The 6,305-nt window shown below is 46.7% G+C and overlaps 1 pseudogene; it reads right to left on the reverse strand.

Moving 5' to 3' along the window:
• Positions 1-2,193: 2,193 nt before the first annotated feature.
• On the reverse strand, positions 2,194-5,625 carry LOC144128040 (very long chain fatty acid elongase AAEL008004 pseudogene; annotated as a pseudogene).
• Between the last annotated feature and the right edge of the window lie 680 nt (positions 5,626-6,305).

The raw sequence follows: 6,305 nt of genomic DNA on the forward strand, positions 1-6,305 counted from the left end.
GAACGCAAGATTAAAATGTCTTGTGCAGTTTTCAGAAAATCTGCGCTCTTTGGATTATTTCGTTTTGTTGCATTTTTCTACGACCAGTGGAGTGTCAAGCAGTGTACAGCGTGACTGCCGTCCACCACATCACACTGCACGGGCCTGCCAACATAGTCACGACCGAAACATTTCTGTGGTGAAAAGCGCTGTGTTTCCAACGTGCGTTCTCTTTAAAAGCGCAAGATTTCATAACGAACAAATCATCTCATTTTTGTCCCTTGCGCAGCTTTCTTTGCTTGGATGGCATTACTTTGCCATGCTTTCATTCCCAATTGTCCTTCAGTTGTGGGAAATAAAAATTGTATACTTAAGCATGGGTATTGAATCGCTCGCAATCACGCTGCTCTCCGGTTTGGTCCAGACTTCAACATAATAAAAAGAGAGAAATACAGAAAGTCGGTATCACTTCGTTCGCTTTCATCCTCACAAAAAAAAAAAGCGCTGACCCTTATACCTGTACACGCTTTTGGTTCGGCTTGGTTTATGGTGTTTAACATCCTGAAACACCTCAGGCTATGAGGGACGCCGTAATGAAATGCACCAGATAATTTCTATCACCGGGTGTTCCTTAAAATGCTTTGGCATCGCACTGTATGTACGGGTCTCTAGAATTTCGCCTCCATCGAAATGCTAGCGCCGCGGCCGGGATCAATCCCGTGTCTTTTGAGTATGCAGCCAAGCACTATAACCAGTGAGCCACCGCGGCGACTGTATTTATTCGCTCTGGACAGAACAACTTGGAAGCGATAATTTCATTTCGAGTGCTTTTACCGTTCTACACCGATAAAGCACAGTTTAATGCATCACTTCGCAAATTATTTCTCTAAATCTGCGACTTAGCTTACTTCTATTAAGGCGCTGTTCTTTAGAGCGCCCATGTAGCATATTTATTTCATTGCGGATAAGATATTAATAGTAATCTAGGCCCGTATACTCTGGATTTGATTATAACAGGAGGTAGCCCTACAAGAAGATTACAATTTTGCCCGCATATTGGGGACAATTGCAGAAGTTTTCGTAATCTTTTTTTTTTACTCTCAGCATCAATTCTTGCTTTTACCAACTGTGCTTAGCTCTTTTAAGTTTTACTCACATTTTCTTTTTTCCTGCAATTTTCCCGCCCTGCGATAATGCCGTTGTGGCGCTACAGGTGCTAGTGTAAATAAATAAATAAATAAGTTCTTCACATATGTGTCAAGAACGAAGGGAATACTCCAGCCTACAGCAGACTCGTTAGCGTATTGAGCACAATATCCTTTTTGCAAACTCAATCGTTCGTCGAAAGAATTTCTTATGTGGCTCAGCGAAGCTTAAGATTGAGCATCTGTTTCTGCATGAACATTATTTTTAGCCTTCAAACAGTACGCTGGAACAAGTGAATTTCGCTGAAATTTACTCATCTGCATTATGCTTTGTGCACTCCAACGCCGCAAAACAACGGTGTTGTATACCGCCGACTAGAGGATGTGTCGACAGTTGCAAAGGCCGCCACCGCCGTCGATATCATGCGTGCATCGTCGATCGTCACAAGGGCGACCGCCGTTTCGCAACCCGTTACGCTCGCAAACACGACGCGCTTTCGTATCAGCCGCCTTGGCAGATGGGCTATCTTCGTCGACCTCTGCTGCCGACCTAAATATGCGGAGAGGAACGTTTCAATGTCAAGATGAATGGATGCAGGAAGACGTCGGCAGAGCGCGGCCAGCGGGACGTCTAGGATGGTCGGATTTTTTACAGGGCAGCTCTGCCAGGCGGCCTCGTTTCTTCGTCCTTCGTCAGTGGCGATCCTATCACGTAACATATGCCAACAGCTGCAGGCAAAGGCGTTCATTGGAGATTCAAAAGCAGCAATTTAAATATAAATGAATGGGTATAAAAGTTTCAGCCTGCACACTGTGCAAAATGTTAGTGCCCTAGCTTTAATAAGTAATGCTTTTTAAGCACTTCTCACGTGGCCACTTTTTGCCAGTGATTGCCGACACTGACTCCTCCAGTATACTGTCGCCGACAAACGTAGCGCGACTCAAAATCGGCTTTTTAATCGAAAGGCCAAGTTGACCAGCAGGGCCCACCGGAGCAGAAGGGTCGTCTTCCTCGCTCCGTCACGAGCCAAGACATGCCACTCGGCCGCATGGCGGCGCTTGCCAAATGTGAGCAGTGTGGCAATGTCGTAGATTATGGAGTCGAACCTCGCAGTTCTGATGAGAGGTCGACACGACATGTGGGCACATCCTATGGCTGCTGCGGATAACACATTTTTTATTTTAAATATTCCCTACCGGCTCAGACAGCGACACCACTAAAACTTGCCTCTTCAGACGCTGGCTCCAGGAAAATATGCCGCTCCTCTCGGCTACATGCCTAAAACAACGCTAAAATGCCCGCATTTATCATACAACAAAACCTCTGTTATCTGACAGTAATCTCTACTTCACAAATAGCTCATCTACTGTTTTCTGGCCCTTCCCTTGTGCGCGGCTCTTGTCAGATGGCATTACTGTATCAGCCTTCAATAAACTGCTCTTACGGGGAGCATTTTTTTCTTGCCATTATTTATCTGTTTTATGGAAGCCACGTCCTCCGGACTGTTGACTTTCTGGAAAGCCTATGATGTAAAGATAACAGTTTTTAAAGGCAGTGACTCCGTCCTGATTGAGCTGGCAGCGTTTTAAAGTGCTGCCATTTAGTTTAGTCCCGTGTGGACAACCGCTTTTAATTTCTTTTTAACGAAAAGTACGGCCTCTCATTGTTTAAGCGGCCCAGCAAACCCTTACGGTTTTTAAGCACCATTTTAACTCCACAGAATGACCATATTTGTAAGGCGTATAAAATGACGCCCTGGCCGTCGCCATTAATATTACTGTATTAACAGTGCTAATTCTAGCCGTCAAGCGAAATTAGTGTTGAATAGTGAGAAACAAACGTTGCGCTATTGGTTTTTTAGCCTGACAGCTTGAGGGTGTTAAACTTTTTAACTCAATTGGCGGACTCTTCAACAAATGCGCTGGAAGATTGCAGCCAAACAAATCGTACATTATAAGAATTCTTTTTACAAATACGCTTTTCTCATGAAATGAAACATCTGCTTATGTAAGGCACGCAAATTAAAGACTATTCCCTGATTGTTGCACTCGTACAATATAAAGAGCCTTTGCGCTAAATTGTCGTCAACATAAATCTACGGTGCACCCATCTCCATGAACACGGTTTTCTCTTTATAATAGACATCTAGCAAAGAAGCTTTTCATGAGCAGGAATGCTTCTAGGAGACTGCGCAAAGGACGCGAAAGTGTCTCTTATTATAATTTGTCAAATATTGACATTTAAGCCTAAGTGGTTTTGTTATTCTACGTATCAGCATAAGTGATTTCTTCGCAGAACTAGTGAAAATTTATACTCCCGAGATACGTGTTTTCCACACAGCAGGCTTGTTCGCCAGCCAGAAAAAAAAACTGACTCAGGTGACAACGCAGATAATTTATTTCTACGGCAACAATTGTACCTGTATACTATACGCAGGAAAGCAATGAACACGAAAAAAGCTAAAAAACAAGCGAATGCATCCGATGCCGCCGACGGATGATGTTATCTCTTTCGTGCAGATGTATAGAGCTGTTCAAACCGTTGAAATTATACTAAATATATCTGAACGTTCAGCATTAGCTCGCAAACTTCACATCCAGACATCGCATTCGCATCTCCTCCCTTCCATTCCATTATAATCCAGTGATCGTGATAGCTCGAAAAGCTGAATGTCGCTCCTGGCTACTACGTCAGTTTAACACTGCTATTTTGATTTCGCTGGGTTGATGAACCTGCAGGTGCCATGCATATTTCGGAACGTACATAGCTTCACGCGCCATCGATCCTCTATTCCTGCCGCACACTGCCGAGAGCCGCCTTTATCTACATGCTTGCAAGTGATACTTTCGAAAGTACTCGGAAACTGACTGCTATTAAAACAACACTTTTCCAAGCCTGCCCCGGAAGCAAGCCTGAAAATTTCATTTTCCAATGTATACAATACGATAATACAACGTCTGAAGTTACATGCCGATCACAGTCATCGTCGGTGCTCAGTTGTGCAGGAATCACGCTCACAATCCTCCGAAGAAATAAACCCACAAAAAGGTAATGCCTACCTTCTCTAATGGGCAGTTCCCATCCGCCATTCGTATTCTACCCCGCAGCAACTGGTTTAAAGAAAGTTATCCAACAAATGTGCATGTTGACGGCTCTTACTGACGACGAAGTGTCCCATACGTTATTCTTCTTGTGTGTTGCGGGAAGAGAGGTTGACAAGCAGTCCCTTTGTCTTCACGCACTCGTCAGAAGTTAGCAGGTGCGCGGTGTTTTTCTCAGCTGAATAGTTCCCGTCAGTTGACGGATGCATTGTGTGCCATGCGCTTTTATAAGGAGACAAAATTCAGCGCACTTAAAGATGCTAGAGGTTCACAGAAAACTACCGATGCGCTTGCACCACACGTGAGATATTGAAGCGCACTTCTGCGGAAGGCCACCAAGGAGGTGATGGAGCTCTTGCACATATGACACCACGGAACAGCGAGCGCTCTCACTGAACCTTGCTCTTGAGGTCACTGCTGTCCACAAAATCTTTGCTGGGGCTCTTCCGGTCCTTATAGGCCTTACGGTAGAATCGAGTGAACATGGTGAACAAGAAGACGGCTTCGCATAGCGTGACGTAGTTGTGAACCCTCGGATAACCGCAGTTCATGAACATGGGCACCATCATGTGTACAAATCCGAAGGTGAACTGGGCCAACTGCAATTGGGTCAAGTAGCGCTTCCACCAAAGATGCTTCTGGACAGCCGGTCCCAGCAGGGAGAGGAAGTAATACGTGTACATGATCACGTGCACGAAGCAGTTGAGGATGAGGCTCAGGATAACTTGGCCGTCAGGACCGTAGCCGAGGCCGTAGCAGCCGTTGTAGACCACCAGCATGTGGTGAACGACGTGAAGAAAAGAGACGTGCGAGTACTTCTTGCGAAGCACGAAGAACACGGTGTCCAGAAAGTCGGAGATCCTCACTAGCAGATACCACCAGAGCAGGTTCAGCATGCTCATGGTGTTCTCGTCGCGAGCCCCGTAGTTGATACCCTGGCAGATGAAGCTGTAGCCGCCGCCAACGTACGTCTTTGAGAGGAACGCCACCATGAAGTACGTGTTCAACACCACCATGCAGGCGTTGTAGAGGATGACGAATGGTTTGATGCCGTCGTATGGCTTTCGGTCCTTCATGAAGCGAGGCCCGGCTATTTTGACCACGTAGAGATACACTACAAACAGAGATATTAGAAATGCTTTGTTTCCTGGCAATACCCAGTCGACCGTGCGGGGATCCCGGTCCAGAATTACATCCCTCGCGACAGTTTCGAGCAAGCCTCTAATTCCGGTAGAAGACATGTTTGCTGCTCTTCCCGTTTCACCTGCTCTATCTGTTGCGCGCTGTCGATTCTTCCCGCAATTGCTAGAGAAAAGAACTGTTGAGAACTGTGAGGGGCGACCTGATGTTTCGAATAGCCCAGCTCCACACTGCTGCCAGCCAGAACTGAGTCTTATATCCAAGGGACGCATATATTTATTGACTCCAAAGCCGCCGGCAGAGTTGGTGAGAAGGCGGCCGGCCCGACGATGCGAGAGAAAGGGTGCCGCTCACGTGGAGAGGGGCGAGAGGTCGACGGATGCGCGACGGGATCCTGAAATGATGTCTATGTTTTACGTTCCGCTCACCTGATACAAATGCGGGCCCTCTTGAAAGGCTGTGTGACCTCGACGACAAGCCGGATGTACTAGCTATCGTTTGCATCCTTTCCAAGTTTCGCTTTTTACGTCGGCGATTGCAGAGAGGTAGAGTATCCGCCTCGCGTGCAAGAGAACCGGGGTTAGAATACTGGTGCCGCGCAATTCACCGGTTTAAAGAAAATCCGCGTGTCGATTGAAATGCATAACTAGGCCTGGGGTGCGGCCTGATCTCGGTGACCAGAACCGACAACGCACTCTCTCATCAGGGCAGGATTTCGCCATCCTGGTGTAGTGCTTGGCCACAACCTTCTATTAGCAAACCAATTAACCCTTGGCCCTCAGTCCCCAGTGGCTGCGGAGCAACTGTCCACGGCGGCGGTCAGACCTGTGACGCAGCGGAGGGTGCTAAGAAATTCTGGCTCCGGACACGCCGCTGTTGGAATCTGAACATGACAACGTTTAACGCTACAACTTTATTGAGTGAGGCCAGACTAGCAGT

Source organism: Amblyomma americanum, chromosome 4 (assembly GCF_052857255.1).
Source record: "Amblyomma americanum isolate KBUSLIRL-KWMA chromosome 4, ASM5285725v1, whole genome shotgun sequence".
NCBI lineage: Eukaryota > Metazoa > Arthropoda > Arachnida > Ixodida > Ixodidae > Amblyomma > Amblyomma americanum.